The sequence below is a fragment of the Theobroma umbraticum genome, unplaced genomic scaffold (genome assembly GCF_002168275.2).
Source record: "Theobroma umbraticum cultivar Fairchild unplaced genomic scaffold, ASM216827v3 scaffold_4.1, whole genome shotgun sequence".
Classification (NCBI taxonomy): domain Eukaryota; kingdom Viridiplantae; phylum Streptophyta; class Magnoliopsida; order Malvales; family Malvaceae; genus Theobroma; species Theobroma umbraticum.
The window spans coordinates 10,966,860-10,985,115 of NW_018397258.1; positions in this window are offsets into that span (position 1 = coordinate 10,966,860).

The window sequence follows — 18,256 nt, forward strand, 5'->3', positions numbered from 1 at the left end:
GCTTTAATGCATAAAGATCTCATAATTGAATCTCAATAGAATTCCTTTGCAAGGCATATATAGTTCCATGGGCTTTATTTACATAAGAATATGAAATAATTTAAATCACAAACTTATGGATAAAGAACTGCCACAATGTTATTATTATGAATAACAAAATGTCATACATGAATATCTCAAAATTGTAATTCCCATGCAACTACAAATTTGCTTGTATGGCTTATACTAACAATAACCTCTTTGTAGCTTGTTTGTTGAGTCCACAAGTTTTGAAAGAATGAAGATAAGGTAAAAGAAAAATAGAATTTTCAATATACTATCACCATTAATAGGGGAGTTTCTTTTTCTTATTCTTTTTAGCTTGTCACATTGAGGACAATGTGCAATTTAAGTTTGGGGGAGAGTTTTATTGTTATTAGCTTCCATGATATTTTACATTAATTATTATCATTAATTTTTTTTAATTTAATTTTATGCATGTGCATTTGCTTTTGAACTAGAGTTAATTGTGCCAATTTCGTTTAATTTACCTATCCAATGATGAGAACTTAGTTCATTCCTATTATGAATCTTTGAAACATGTGAATATTGTTTGAGTGATATATAAATTCTTATGCTTAGATTCATTGTTAGGATGAGATTTTTACATTTTGAGCACCATGTATTTTGCTTAGATTTATTTTACTTATTTAGAGAAGGTTTACGTGAACGTGGAAATTTTGAATTATGCATTAAGTTCTAGAATTTGTTTGATTCTCTCTTGAGGTAAAATTCTAGGCTATTCTTATTTAAGGAGATGATTTAGGCCATTGTTTGACCAATTGAGCCTTTTGTAGCCTTCCTTTACATAAACTATCCTTAGTTTCCCCCTTTGAGCCTAATGACATCTTTTCTTTATTTGACCACTTAATTTTTAGCCTAAACCCTTATATTATATTAATATTGCCAACAATTCTTGCATCCCTCATTCCTAAGTGCATAAGTCAATTTAGGATGTGTTATAAGCTACATAGCGAAAGAGGTAATCAAGATGAAAAAATAATAAAAAGTTCAAAAATATGATTGTATTCATCTCATTACCTAATAATAGAAATAGGTTGGGGGTGTAAAATTTTTAAAAAAAAGGGAAAGAAAGAATGAAGCGTTGAAGAAAAGAAAAAGGTTGATGAAAAAAAGGTATACTAGCTGAAGGAAAACAAAGTTCTGAATAAGTTATAGATTGACTATGTGCTTAGGGTGATTTGAGCTGTACATTATCCCATATCCCACTTTAACTTCGCCATACATTACAAGCTAATTAAAGTCCTATTGATCCTTAATTTAGTGTTAGTTTACATTAGTGGAAAGAAAGATGAAAAACAAACTTATGGAATTTAATTACTAATTTCAATTTTGCATGAATACAAACTTATTCGGATTGTACAATGTTCTAGGCTAAAAGATTGCATACACGCACATGGAAATCTACTTAATGATAAGCTTGCATTTGAATTGAAACATAAACTTGAATACTATTTCTGTGCTATTTAGAGTTGAGAATTTGGATTAACTTTGTGGATATTAAAGGTGATTGCTAAAATGGTGCAACTGATTTGTAGTTAAGTTATTTTCCTTATTTATGTTAGTACATTTTATTTTATGTTTTGCTTGAGAACTAGCAAAATCTTAAGTTTAGGGGTGTGATAACTCTATTATATAGAGTTATTTTGACACACATTTTGGAGGCTTAAGTAGCAAGATTTTTGAGTTTTTAAATTCGGATTGTAACATTTTAGGTGTTTCTCTAGTTTAAGTTTGATTACATGTTGAATAGCAAATTTAAGTTATTTTAATTAAATTTATTTTATTTTCTTTTAAATTACTTTAAAAGTAGTTATTGCTGGTTTCTTTTATTACTTTTGTAGGAAATTTAATGAAAAATATTCATTTGATGAAAATCTGTGCAAGTATGGTGATAGTTTCATTCATATATATTGTGGTATTTTGACCATATCTCTCTTTAAAGAACTCCAAATGAAGTGATTCTTAGATTTCTAGAACGGTAAGAGGAAGGGATACAACTTTTATGTTGACTAATTTTCCTAGTTCGGATTGGATTATGGTTAAAATATTTGTCTAATTCATAGCACTGCAGTAGTATGCATGGACTGCACATGATGCAGTATTTGGAGCTTATCTTTCAATTCTGTAATCCAATTGACTGATTCTTAAGCCATTGGAAAGATAAGAGACAAGGCTAAAACTTTCATGTTTATTACTTTGACTAGTTCAGATCAAATCAGGGTAAAAATCATGTTTGAAGTTGATAGACTACCACAGCGCTTGGAGAACAAGGCTGCAACATTGGTGAAAGGAAGCACACCACATTTTTCCTGAGAGCTCAGTGTTGTGGTGCTGAAGAAGTAACAAAGCAGCATTGGGCAATTTTTCAAAATTAAAAAGTTGATGAGATTTTGGAAACTAGGTTACTTGGAGCCTATTTAAGGGACATTTTCTAGAGATTTTAAAAGGGAGGCAGTAACCAACTATTATAGAGATTTGGAGCCAAGAACAAAGCAAGAAAACAAGAGTATTTAAGAGAGAATTGAGATTGCAAAGCTTCAACACTTAGTTTCTTTCTCTACTTTTGTGTTTCTCTTATTTTATTTGACTTGGATTCATGGCTAAATTTCTTTGGATGTTGTTTTTATTAGTTATTATGAGCTAAATTATCTTTCTAGGATTGTGGTGGATTTCAACATGTATTTTGAATATTAGTTTCTTTTTTTTTATCATGAATGGGTGTAGTTTTACTTATTCAAATATGTTTTTAATGCTTTTGATTGCTTGGACAATAATTAACTAATTTGTGAATCTAATTGAGACTCGAAAAATAGATTTTATATTGGACTAAGGTTTGAATAATGTATGTTTACGTCACTTAAGTGATCTGATTCGCGATTCGGGTACACATATGTCAATTGTTATACATAGCCACAGTAGGACACTTGCTTAATGAACTTAATTTAATTGATTCTTATAGACATGCAATGACCTAATTAAGTTAGGTATTTGTACAAGCAACTTGATGGAAACTTGTCTATAGCTTTGGATTCTAGGTTAGTAAAACTACCTAGGAAAGATAAATAACAAGAAAAACTAGAATCAGATGAAATGTTGAATGAACCCATAATCCTAGGTCTTTAATATATTGCTTTTCTTAACTTATTTAATTTGTTAGTTTATTTAGTGTTGATTTTTAATTGTTTTTAATTAGTTTTTCTTCAATTTTTGGATTACTTAAATAAGATTAATTTTTTTTATAATTTTAGTACTTAGTGAAACTTTAGAAACAAATCTTCGTGGGAACGATACTCTACTTTATCATTATATTACTTATTTGATACATATACTTGCATGTGCAAAATCGAGAACACTAGCTTTCTATCAACAACAAAAGCCATAATCAAGTGATAAAAAAAATCAAAGAAACAACAATAACAAACAAAAAGCAGCCTAAAAAGCCCTAAGAATCCATAGCTAGGAAGAATCGAGGGGTTTTTTTCTTTTAATTCTTTTTCTCCTTTCAAGATTTTCATAGGATTTAAAGGGTTAAGGTTTGATTTTTGGAGAGAAGTGAGAGGGAGCCGGTGACGGTGAGAGAGATAGACGAGATTGAAGTTTTTGGGGGAAGGGGATTTTGTTTTAGAGAAAGTCAGAGATAGTGGCGATAGAGAGAGAAAAAGAGAAGGGGAAATGAAGGATAAGGGAAACAAAATGCTTAAATACCGAGGTTTAGGAGGCTAAAATGGAGCCATTTCATAAAGGCTGAAAGTTGAAAGGGCAACGCCTAAACAATGTCATTTGGGGGGACTTTTAAAACACCAAGAGGTGTGTTTTGAAGAGGCTAGGAGGGTTAGTGTAATAAGCTTTTCTTTCTCCTTCACAAGTCAAAAATCTGGGCCAATCTCAACGTAGTGAGGTAAAACCCTCACCTTTTTGTTTGTGGATCTATTTTAGTTTGGATTGTTTAGGTCTAGCCCATTTTATTTAGTTATAAAATGTATTTTGATGATGTAGGTTTAATTAAATCATTTTAGAGAAAATGTTATAAAATTCCAAAAGATATTTTTGTGTTAAGAAATTAGAACAAACCTAAAATTATAAAATAGTAATAATAATAGAAAAATAAGAAAAATGTTATAAATATGGTTAGTTATAAAAAGAATAGAAATTTAGATGAATATTTAGTTATGAAAAATTAAGTTTAGGTAAGCAGAATATATATATATATAAATAGAAAATACATGTCTAAGTAAGAAATACATTTATGGTGATAGATTTAGTAAAGGTAAAAATGCAGAAAAGAAATAAATGTGTAGTAAAAGAAAGATTTAAAGAGAAAAATGGAAATAGCTAGTTATAAATAAATACACTTTTATAAATGAAAGGAAATATAAGGAAAATAAATATATTTAATCATAAATAAGAATAATTTAGGAAGGTAATAAAAATAAAATATTTAACTATACAAATTTATACATATACGTATATTAAAAAATTAAAAAAAGAAAATATGATATAATATAAAATTATAAATGTAAAAATATAATGGTTGTTTTGGATTAATTCCGATGATGGAATTTCACTTGGAATGACAAAGAGTTACTATTTTTGAGATGACTCTCTTAGGAACGGAATTCAATTAGGGTTTTTCTTGAAGTGTCGAGATAAATCCTAATTTTCTATTCCACTATTTCATTAATTCAAGCAATTACCTTAATATTCATAAAGAAATAAATACATAGAATATTTAATCTAAAGTTAAAATTGATATGGTTATCAATTAATTCAAACAATTGCTGCAAATAAAAGACTAGTTGTTTATTCAATAAAAGAATAGTTTAATAAAATAAAATAAAATAATATTAACCCATAATATTAATTAAAAATTATCAATTTAAATAAAATGTCTCTTTAAAATTTACATATTGTAAAAATAAATGAGGTATCTAATTGTATTAAAATGTTAAATATATATAAATTGCAAAGAACAAAATTAGATTCATAAATGCTCTCATGTGACATAATTTATAATTTTATTTTGGCATAGCATAAAACATGTTTATTTTGTTAAAGGGATGAGAACTCTGATAATGGGATTTTCTCGAAGAACTTGTAAAGATGAGTTCTTTCAAGAGCATCTCAAGGTCAGGAAAACTTCAAAACTTCATCAAAATGTTAGGATGGTCTACGAATGATTTTCCGATACAAGGCTTTCGCTTCTCATTATTTAAAATTGGTAAATCATGACATCATTTCATAATTGCATCACGTGCACCTGTAAAGCCAAATAAAATGTTTTAATTTGCTAATAAAATAGAGAATAAAGTAAACAATAATTAGGGAAACATAAGAATAAAATCAATGGATTAGGATAACATATGATTAGGTGGTAATGATCATGAAACGGGTGTCACGGTGGTGATAATGCTTTCTCGTGCATAATCGTACTCTTCAACCCAACTCTAATAATTCGTAGATCGATTTATTATTCTTTCAACAGATGTAAAACCAATTTAGGACCTCGCTGATTAGAACAAAATTAATAGGTGACCAATCACACCTAATAAAAAATGATTGTTGGCATATCCTGAATTTTCCAAGTCTAGCAATCAGGTCCCCATACCTATACTTTAGGATAGATGGCTTCTCCATTGGGGAGCTAGAGTGTCAAGCCATTAATTAATCATAAGTTATCCTAAGTCTTAAATAATTTAATGTTTTCTTTAATCTCAAGCATTTACTTTGTGCATTATTATTTATTGCTATTATTGTTTCATTATTGTTATTTTGTTGTTTTTATTAATTGTGGGGATTCTACGATAGAGGGACTTAAGATGAGTGGTTAAAGGTTGGTCTATTCTTTCACACACACAACACGATTTGCATTCATGCATAAGTTTTCTACCTGGGTTTTGTCGTCATTAGGAAAGGGTTAAGTACCTATGTGCTTGTGAGGTGATAATCTCCACATGGGCTAATGAAACACTCCCATTCAAATTGAACCTTGCTCGTTTAAATCCTATAATGGGTGAGGACTAGGGTGCCTTTCTAGTCTAAGTGGGATGGCGACAAGGAACAATTTGGGAACCTCTTAACTCCGAGAAAAACTAAACTTAGCATGTAGAAAACCATGAGTAGCTTTCCTTTAGGCAAAGCCATTCCAACGTACTATGAAAGATGTACCCCTAAATAGGAACACGTGAAGGATCACTTCCCACTTTCTTTATTTTTATAAACAAATAAAGTCTTTTCTTTTGTTTCTTTTATCCTTTTAAAAATTATGAAAATGGAAAAAGAATAAAAAATGATATTTCTTTCAATTCTTTTTTCTCATGAAAAAATGAAAAAAGAAAAACACATATCGAGGAGAGAATGGTCTTTCATTTAGATAGAAATGAAAAGAGAAATAAAAGGGGTGTTTCATTTCTTTCATTCCTTTGAGAGAAGAAAGAAGAAAGATTTTAATTTTGAATAAATTTTCCAATTCTCACTTTACATGATTTTTAATAATAATATGGTTTTTATTGTACTCCCATTACGTGTACAATGTTTAAGTTTTCTCACATCTTGAAGGCATTTCATCAAAGCATCATTTCATTTCTTGCATTCTTGCATATGACATATTTTCATTCATAGGCATCTATTCATTCCATGTTTATTTTTTGCCATATTTGCTCCAATAATAAAGAATCATATAATTTTATTAGGTTTGAAGGAAAAAGAACAAATCCACTTTAATGGAAACATCTAGAAAATTTTTAGTGAAATTTCAAAATTGCTTTTCTAATTTATTTTATTTAAGTCAAGGGGGTTGAAGGATATGGAACATCAATTGGAAGCAAGGATAAGTGCACTAGAGCACAATTAAGAAGAGTTAGGACATGATATTGGAGAGATGAAAGGATAGATTGCCAAATTGATGGAAATGGTTGAACATCTCAACGAAGCCAATGAAAATCACCCTTTGGAATTCTTGTTACTTCAAACTGAACCACGCTTCGAGCAACCATTGAATGAAAGCTAATTTGTCCTTGATAAGTCCAGCATTTTACTTATTGCCCAAGTAAAAATCAGGGTTTGGGAAAAGTTATGATGGGGATGGATGAGCTGAATACACAAATGATTGAATTGAAGAGCTTCATATCCAAAATGGGATCTCTAGGCCCTACACAACCTTTAAACGGTGGTTTTCCACTGAGCACATACCTCTAACCTACCACTTTTCGACCAACTTTTCAACCTATAAACACTAGTCTGCGTCCAAGTTTCCACCTTTGCCTAAGCACCTTTCAACCACCTTTTCAACAAGCTTTTTGAGCCCAATTGTTTACACCATCATCAACCACCCCTGTTCCTAGCCAATGTGTCATCCAAAAACAATCCAAAAAGAAAATACACAAATAGTTAGGTCATATTCCTATTTCTTATGGAAAACTTTTTTACCAATTGGTTTAGGATCACCTTATAGTTACTATGCCTATGGAACCCTTGAAATCTCCATATCCAAGGTGGTAAAACCTAAATGCAAGATGCAATTATCATGGTGGTGTTATGGGACATTCCAATGAAGATTATACTAGTTTCAAGCATAAGGTGCAAACATTGATAGATGCAAAGGGGTTTGATCCAGCGAAGATGGTCGGGCATGATGATAGGTGTCTAAATGGGTGTTTAGGTGACAAAAGAGTTGGCTTTATTGAGACTTTTTCCTTTTTGAGTAAAAGTTTTTAAGACTTTAAGACATTTAATGTTTAGATATGGCAGTCTTTAACCTTTTTAAAGTATGTAAAAATGGATTTATGATTGTGAACAATTATTAGGAAATCAACGTGTTTAAGATTGTTTTTTGAATGGTGCAAAGAATTTTCATGGATTGGATTGAATGTATCAATGATTAACTTTTGACATTTTGTTTAAGCATATTTTAAATTCTGTTTCATAATAATAAGGAGGATTTCTCAAAAAGAAAAATGAATGGAAAAAAAGTTGGTTTGGAAAAATAAATGTGTTACACAACTTATATTTTGTGTAATCTCATTATGTATAAAAAGTGTCCCAAATCATTCATCATCCATTCACTCATAAACCATCCTATCATGCATTTAAGCATCCATTGATTTTAACACACAGGCATTCATCATTCATCCACCATTTTCTGAGTAGCGTCATTTGACTTTGTTAAATTCAATAAAAAGAGAGGCAACAATGTTGTTGGTTTCATAGGATAAAAGATCTTTTTTCAAATTTTGTATGAAAAAGGAGTATATCTAGGAAGATCTTCAGTAAGGTGGAATTTATCACTCAATCTAATTTGTTTCCATCTTATGAAAAGATAAAAGCTCAAGTCCATTTACAATGTGTGTGATACATGTACTCAAAATCATGGGAGATGAGCAGTCAAAACGGATGGACAAGATCAAGAAATGCCAAGAAGAGATAAGGGAATAATTGGAAAAGTTAATGGAGATCATGATTGCTAATAAAAGGGAAAGGTCTTTTGAAAGATCTTCAGGTTCACGAGGATAGAGCCAATTATTGGTGCAAGGGAAAACTATGTCAATTTTTAAGGCAAATCTTTCTAACTGGATTCTTACTCTTGACTTAGATAACTCTAAAAAGCAAGTGAAATTGAAAGTAGACTAATCTAAGTCAAGGAAAGAATTGAGAATGCAACAAGAGCATTATCTTTTGGATGAGCACCTTAAAGCCATTGATGGGATGAACATCTATAGATCTTTGGATGCAACCAACTTATGTTTGATACCTAGTGTGATTATCCCACCCAAGTTTATAGTACTAGATTTTGGGAGGTATGATGAAACCAAATACCCAATGGCCCAAATCACTATGTATTGTCAGAAGATGGCTACACACGCACATGATGATAAACTTTTGATTCATTATTTCAAAGACAACTAAACAAAGTCTGTCGCTAAATGGTATATTCAATTGGATAGAAATCGTATTAGTTCTTGGAAAGATCTTGCAAAAGCATTCCTAGTCCAATACAAACATGTCACAGACATGGGCCCAAAAAGGCTCTTCTTGTGAAACATGAAAAAAAGAGACATTGAGAGTTTTAAGGAATATGCCCAAAGATGGAGAGATGTTGCTACACAGGTTTAACCACCTCTCATTGAAAAAAAAGCAAGAATATTGTTTATCAATACTTTGTAGCCACTATACTATGATAGGTTATTCGACAATGCTACCAAGAACTTTCCTAACATAGTGATTTTAGAGGAAATGACTAAAAATACCATTAAGAAAGGTAAAATTGGAGAGAACAGTGTCAGTAGCAAGGAAAATTGTAATGTCTTAAAGTAAAGGAAAGGAAAGGCACAAATTATTATGTGTGAGGGGCAACAACTATGCGGCTTCAATCCATACTGTCTTTTTCATCGCATATACCGACCTTCCTACCCTACTCTGAATCATATTTCCCTTAACTTATATCCACATCAACCAATTTCTCAACCAACTTTTCATCAAAGAACACCCACACCTCCACCTATGCCTCAATCATTGCCAAAACCCAACATTTGCCAATTGCCAATGCCAATCGCTAAACTTTTGCTACTACTAATTGAGAATCAGTGCCTTAGTCCTATGCCAATGAAGATAGTTTCGAATCCATTGGCAAGGAATTATGACCTTAATGCTAAATGTGACTATCACGTGGGGGTAATTGGACACTCAACAGAGAAGTGTAGGTAATTAAGGGAGAAAATTAAAATTTTGATCAAGGATGGCATTTTGACTCTTGAGCTTATGGAACGTTGGAAATCGACTTTCTCATAGATTGAGCTCTTGTTGGGAAGTTGAAGGAAAGCCTTAAGTCTTAAACAAATTGCTTGCAAAAAAAAAGTGGATGATTTGAAGTTTTTATTTTGTATTTATATGCATGGCATGAGTAAGATTTTGTTAAGAAACATAAACCTCAAAAGTTGTAATTGAACCTTTAATGTTTTTGGATTAAAATTTTTTAAGTTTTATGTTTAATTTGCAAAATGATGTGATGCAATTATGTTGGAGTATGATCTTAGTGGATTGATGTGATCGTGTAAAGCATGGATTTTGAAAATTTCTTTTATAAAGGAAGCAAGCAATCCAATGACACAAGCGGAAACACACATCATTATTATTGCAAATAACATAATCACATCCTAAAAAATTAAGAATCTATTAAATAAGAAAAACCATACAGTTTATTTCGAGATTTTTATTTTCGGACACTACAACAACAATGAATAATTTCTCGACAAAACAAGTTTACCACTGATTCTTCAAGAATACTTTCAACATGAACCTTGAGTGAACAAGGTGTGGAATGTCAAAGGACAAGATGGCAATAGATTTTGTCTATTTTTTCTTTGAAAAAGCTTGGAGGAGGAGAAAAGAAGTAACAGCTAAAACTTTTTCAAGAAAAAGTACATCATATTATTTTCTTCCAATCTCTTCTTTTTTTATTAAAACTCTTGCCTCAAAGGTGTAATCAAAATGAAACACCTTTGAATTAATCTTAACCATCCATTTAGAGTTATGGAAACATCAAATATGCTCCATAATTATCAAAATTAAAATTAAAAAATAAATAATTTAATTCTTTAATTGTCATTTAGTGTTCTTGATAAAATAAAACTCCTTATTGAATAATAACTTTTATTTTATTATTATCCATCTTTATTTAAAAAGAATTAATAATAAATAAAAGAGTGATGTTAAACATGGAGTCTCCTTTTATCAATATGGATGTCTAGATTCATTTTGCAAGAATCCTCCTAACATTATCTTAATTTAAGACAACTCTTGTCTTTAATTAAGATAAAAATATTTTATCTTGTCTAAATTGAGAAAAATATGTTTTCTTGTCTAGGTTAGGAGAAAAAGTAATTTTTTTGTTTTAAATTAAGACAAACATATTTTCTTGTCTAAATTAAGACCAAACATGTTTTCTTGTCTAAATTAAGACAAACATGTTAAAGTTGTCATTGTTGTACATAATTTAATTAATCAAATTAAAACATGCATTCCAACTTAAACAAGTTGAATTCTATGAAGCTAAGTGGGAAATATATTTGGACATAGATATTCCAAGCTCTAATAAACTTAGAATTATTCTTAATCTCATTAAAAATAATTCAAGCTTATTAACATGAAATCACTCCACCATAGATTCATGGTTGCACTCTTATATTAACTATAATTACAAGAAACAATTCAATACTTGATATTAATTATTAGTTGTCCAATGCAAACCTTATATTGTGAACCTTCATAACCATTTAATGACAAAAGGTGAAATTACCATTTTACCATTTATGTAAAATTTGTCCCTTAGTCTTAAATTTCATCCAATTAATGATTCAATACTCTAGATCTAATCTTTGAGTATCTAGATGTAATGAATAGCTAATTCATCATTCCACTGGATTCAGATTAATCCCCAGTCTTCTTGAAATCATTAGAAGTGATGTTAATGCTATAAACTCCATCATCTAGATATATGTTCCCAAATGTTCATCTCGATTATAATCCCAAAATACAGAGTCTAGATCAACAGTTAATGATGATCATGTTCATGGTAAATCAAAGATTATAAGCAGATTAAACACGAGTCTACTATCTATCAGGATTTCGGTTCTACTATAAGCAAATTCATAAGTATAAGATCAAAATTTAAGTAACAGTAAAACTTAAATTTGATTCTCACATGATTCTAGTTCATGTTATAGTATCATTACACAAAGTCAACCATTTCGATGATTTAAGACTTATCATTCTTTTGAAATAAATCACATTAATCTCATTGGAAGTAATTAGGACACTTCAGCCTTAACACAATAAAGTGACCAGTTTTATTATATAGTTGTGAATAATTTTTAGATTCAATTAAAATACATGTCTCCTATGTATGACTCTTCATACAAATGTATTTTAATCTCTCAATAGAATCATGGTATCTTAATAACTAGATAATGAATGCTTACCTAAACAAACTCTTCGTTTTATTATCAAAATGTGTTTTCATTACAAATAAATTTAATGAAATTAAGCATGAGCATATACTTAATTTCCAAGGCACCATATTCTCAAAATTCCTAACAAATTGATTTAATAAAAGGTTTCTATAACCTATTTCCAAGATCATAAAAATTGATAGAAAAACAAGAGGTCATGAGGGGAAAAAGGTTTTTGACAATAAATGTGCACATGATCTCAAAAGAATTAATGGTTATTATTTGGAACGAACTTGTCCTTGCAAACATTCTCAAACCATTTCTCCAAACACTTTGGAACCCAAAACCACTCAAATAAAGGCTATTCAAGAACTTAAATCCAAAAGGAAGAAATGTTTTGAAAGTTCATTAAACTAAGCATGGGATACCAAAGGACAATGACCTTTGTCTAGGCAATGATGAACATTATAATTAGCTATTTTGCAAAATTAATTCTTTAAAAATCAAGTGAATTAAGCACTCTTATAAAGACTCTAAATGTTGTAGGTTAATAAATGTCAAGACTATACTAAAGTCTCAACTACACCAAAACCTCTCAAAAATTTTCAACTAGATGCCAAATGTGAACATTTCAGCCTATTGTCCAAAGCTATCCTTTGCTCATATTTTGTCTAGGGTATGATGACCAGAAGAACAAGATTACCTAATACCTTCAAGACACCTTGGCTTTAAAAATCACTTTTTCCCTCTCTCATTTAATAAAGGTATTTCTTGTCATAGAGAGTTGATCATGATAAGAGATTCTGATATTAGATCGCTAAAGGCTTCTATGGAACCTTTGTTGCTCAAAGTTATCCCTCGAGCCCTCAGTTGAGTGGTTAATTAAGGAAAAATATTCTTAATAACTCCTTCCAGTTTCAAAAGGTTGATTCAAGCTTGAGTTGTAAAGAAGCAAAACAAACAACAAAAAAAAAATAGAAAAAGAAACAGGAAAGTAAGAGAATGGTGAGGAAAGTTGATAGTGCCATTATGCACTCAAATAATGCCAAAGAGAATGAAGAAAAATCAACCTTTGATCTGAAGTTCTTCCTTTCTAAGGATTGCTCTTCAATATAAGTAACCATAGTTAAGGGGATAAATGACCATTTTTCATTTTCTCTTCATAAATGAGAAATTATCCATTTGCTACCCTTTTGAGCCTATTGAATTTTCTCTAAAATGTACTTCAACCAAGGATCACTTCGCACACTAGGGGGTAATCATGTAAGAAAAGTTTTGCCAAAAGCATGGATGATGGAAGAGTCATTTCGAAGGAAAAATAAACATCTTATATATCATAAGGGTATATGCAAATTTCAGTTTTTGAAAATTTCAAACTTAATCCATCAAAATGAAAATTGTAATGAAAAAATACAAAAAAAAAGAAGAAGGAAAAAGCATAGAAAATAAATTATGAAAAATACATGCTCTAAAAATGGACAAACATCTTAAAAGAGTATTTTATATGATAAGAAATGATCCTTGGTTTGATCACCTTTAAGTTCATCTTTTGAGCCTTTTGTCCATTTGTTTCAGAACCTTTAACCATAACCTACATTATGTGCATGAAAAAGTCCATTTGATCAAGTGTGGATACTTACATTGAAGAACTATCTTATAAAAAGAGATCATTATATAGAAAATGAGACCTTGGCTTCTTTTCTTTGCTAAAATTTCCCTTTTGAATCCCTCAAGTTATTTTGGATCAAGTTTGAATTTTCAAGTGCATGATGGAACAATCAATGGAATCAAAAAAAGAACAAAAAGTGAGTAAAAAAATGACCCTTTAGGGTGAAAACTAGAAAGGGCAATCTAGAGCAAAAATGAGAACTTATGAAGTCACTTATGATTTTTACTAAGGACATAACAAGAAGCACCAAAGAGAGACCATTTTAGGGTAGTTAGAATGCATTGGATACCTTTAAAGTTCTTAAATCTTTCGAATACTTTCTAATAAAAAATTAATGCTGAATTTTGAACCTTTCTCCTTCAAAATAGCCTTATACAATATTAAGCCTTTAATAGTTGGTCTTGACATTTATCATCTTGTCTCACATTATGAGACTAAAAGGGTGTCAAATTTGATTGCAAATTGAAAGGAATCTTTTTGCAAAATTTGTTTCTAAGAGTGAGTGCAAGTTTAGAAAATCACCATTCATTTGTGAGCTTAGACAAAGAAACTTCACTTTTCTTTTTTTTCTTCATGAAATGGTAAAATCCTTTTTGCTGACCAAGAAGTTGATGCATGACATCATCCAATCCATTTGAAAGACCAAATTGTCATCTAAAGTCCTTTCAAGCAGTAATCATTAGTTTTTCAAAAGATTAAAGTATCATATGTTATAAGAGTGCTGAATTGACTGATTTTTGTTCCCAAAACCTAACTATCTTTGGTCATCAAAAATAGTTTTGTGGGGCAATTTTTGTGGAATTTTGTCATAGTTCAACATTTTTTAAAAGTGTAAGGAAAATGTGTTTCAAAAAAGGTGTTCTTGATCTTTGTGAGGTAACTTTTCTTATCGTAATATGAAGATCAAGAGTTTTAAACAATAAGACAAGCATTTTTATGGATCATTTCTTAAGAATGAAGAAGCATCGAACCATTAAAATCGAACTTGAGTTAATACATGATTCCTTAGTGATACCCATTTTTTGGAATTGATTTCAAGAATCCGAAATGATATGAAAAAACTATCAACGAGGTCCTTTAATGACAAAGAGGTTGGTAATTGCACAAAAATCATAGAAGAGTGTGCAAAGATAAGAAGAATGGCTTTCGATAGAGGAATACATTGAAATGAAATGTTGACATGAGAGCCACTCTCCTTCTGTCATGCAATCATGCATACGTACACATGACCATGCAACAATGAGGTTGGAAATTTCCATACAAGAGTCAACATTCACATTTTCTATGCATTTGGAAACGTAAAAGCCTATCCAACACAAGAATTTTGCAAAGGCATCAAACTTTGATTAATTTAAGAACCACTATGAAAAATTCTATGTAATTAGCATTAATATTTCTTTAAAGTTATGTAACCTCATTTAGAGATGGGGAACATCCTTTTCTTATAAAATCTCTAAAAATATCGTTAAAACCTCTGGTTATATCTCCAAAATCTCCAGGTACATTCTCAAAACCTTTGAGTGCATTCTTATAAAACCTCCGAGTATATTCTCCAAAACCTCTGGGCAATTAGTTTTAAGATTCTTTAAAGTTATGTAGCCTTATTTAGAGATGAAGAGCAACCTTTTCTTATAAAACCTCCGAGTTCATCTCTAAAACTTTTAGGTACATTCTCAAACCCTATGAGTACATTCTTATAAAACATCTGGGTATATTCTCCAAAACCTTTGAGGTAATTAGTTTCAAGATTTCTTTAAAGTTATGTAGCCTCATTTAGAGATGAGGAGCAACCTTTTCTTATAAAACCTCCGAGTACATTTTTAAAACCCATAGGTGCAATCTTCAAAACCTAGAGGTACTTTCTTGTGAAACCTTTAGGCATACTCTCTGAAACCTCTGGGTAATAGCAAGAAACTACATTCATTGTTTAATAAAAGACTTAATGATTAGGTAAAAAGAAAGGGAGCCTCAACATGACAAAAAGGTTAAATGATTAAAAAGAGATATGCCTAAAGGAACTTATAAGATATCCAAAATCATTGAAAGAGAGTGTGAGCAAATGAAGAAAAGGAAGAACATATTACAAAAAGCCTAGGATAAAGCAGAAAGTAAAAGGAGTCAAGGAACCTTAATGAATCATAAACATGAAAGCATTTTATCATTCAATTAGGCATACATGCCCAATCATGTACATGTTCATGCAACATCAAAGTGCAAAGTTTTCAAGCAAGAGTTAAAACTAATGCATGTTTTTCAAGTTTTAGGAGTGGAAACTCACCCAATCCAAAGTTTTGAGGTTGTGAAATCTTGATTAAGTTGAAAAAGGATTAAGTATTTCATTCATAAACAACCATAAGAGATTCTAAACCCAATCTAGCTAGCATCAAGATAATTAAGCTAGTTAAGTTGACATGAGAGAATTTCAAAATATTAAATCAAACCTACTGTAAGATAGGTTGACCTTAGATTAAGTTTAAGAGTTTCAAAATATCATATTGAACCTATTGTGAGATAGGTAGAGTCTAGATTAAGTTTAAGAGTTTAAAAATATCAAATCAAATCTGTTTTAAGATAGGTTGAGCCTAGATTAAATCTAAGAGTTCAAAATATCAAATCGAATCTGTTTTGAAATAATTCGAGCCTAGATTAAGTCTAAGATTTCCAAAGTTGTTAAATCAAACTTGTTGCAAGATAAGTCGAGCCTAGATTAAGTCTAGGAGTTCAAAATATCAAATCGAATCTATTATGAGATAGGTCAAGCCAAGATTTAGTCCAAGAGTTCTAAACTTTTTAAATCGAACTTGTCGCTAGATAAGTCGAGCCTAGATTGAGTCTAAGAGTTCAAAATATTAAATCGAATCTATTTTGAGATAGGTTGAGCCTAGATTAATCTAAGAGTTCTGAACCTTTTAAATCAAACTTGTTGTCAATAGATCAAGCCTAGATTAAGTCTAGGATCTTTGACCTATTAGGATGGGTACGATGTCTACGTCTTTGCATTAACCTTGATTCTTAGGAAGGCGCAAAGAGGGGCAACTATAGACACCCACTTTTACTATATTACCTTTTTAATTTCATATTCAACTAGCAAATAAAGAAAAACTCATTTTAAAAAAAATATAATAAATAAAAAAAACCATGGCAATTGAGGCAATTGCTGTGGTAGATAGCTAAGGTTGGACTACCATAGCAGTCTACCTTCTCTTTCCCCAAGTTGAATCAGCACATCTTTCTCAAGGCATGCCAATTTTGGCTAAGGTTTTTCCCTTTTAACGATTTACTCCACTTTTTCCATTTCCTTGAAATCATGGAAAGAAAAAATCAATTTCAAAATGTCAAAAGTTCAGCAACAAGTTGCCTAACCCAAAGACGCTGCCATTGGCAGCTTACAACCACCAAGGCGTTGCCAATAGTAGCATACAAGGGAACAAGGATTTTGAAAATCTTTCCCTTGTTGATAAAAAGGCCAAGCTATGGGTGAAAAGGGGTAGCTAATTTTTCAAAGAACCCTATAAATCTTTACTTCAAAAAACCCTAGAACAAAAAAATCTTACCTTTCTATTAGAAACCAAAGGCACAATTAAAAGATAAAAAAGTCAAAGAAGCTGCAACAATAAAAAAAAAGCAACCTAAAAAGCCATAAGAATCCAAAGCTAGGAAAACTTGGGGTTTTTTTCTTTTTATTCTTTCTCTATTTTTAGGATTTTCATAGGATTTGAAGGGTTAAAGTTTGATTTTTGGAGAGAAGTGAGAAAGAACAGCCAACGGTGAGAGATAAAGAAGAGATTGAAAGGTTTAGGGGAAGGGATTTTGTTTTAGAAAAAAGTTAGAGAGAGTGGTGGTAAAGATAGAAAGAGAGATACGGAAATGAAGGGAGAAAGGAAAAAGAGGCCTAAATACCTAGGTTTAAGAGGCTAAAACGATGCCATTTCATTAAGGCTGAAAGTTGAAGGGGGTAACGCCTAAACGACATCATTTGGAAAGACTTTTAAAGCACCAAGCGATGTGTTTTAAAGAGGCTTGGAGGGCTGATGCAGTAGGCTTTTCTTCTCCTTCACAAGTGAAATATCTTGGCCAATCTCAGTTTAGTGAGGTAAAACCCTTACCCTTTTTTTGTGGACCTAGTTTAGTTTCGATTGTTTGGGTTTAGCCCATTTATTTAGTTATAAAATGTATTTTGATGATGTTAGTTTAATTAAAATCATTTTACAGAAATTGTTATAGAATTCTAGAAGATATTTTAAGGTTAAGATATTTGAACAAACATAAAATTATCAAATAATAATAATAATAATAGAAAAATAATAAAAATGTTCTAAATATGGTTAGTTGTAAAAAGAATATTAATTTAGATGAATATTTAGTAATGAAAAATTAAGTTTAGGTAAGTAGAATTTATATATAAACAGAAAATACATGACTGAAAAAGAAATATGTTTATGATGACATATTTACTTCAGGTAAAAATGCAAAAAAAAAATAAATGTGTAGTAAAAAAGATTTAAATAGAAAAATGGAAAATAGCTAGTTATAAAGGAATAGACTTTTATAAATGAAAGGAAATATAAGGAAAATAAATATA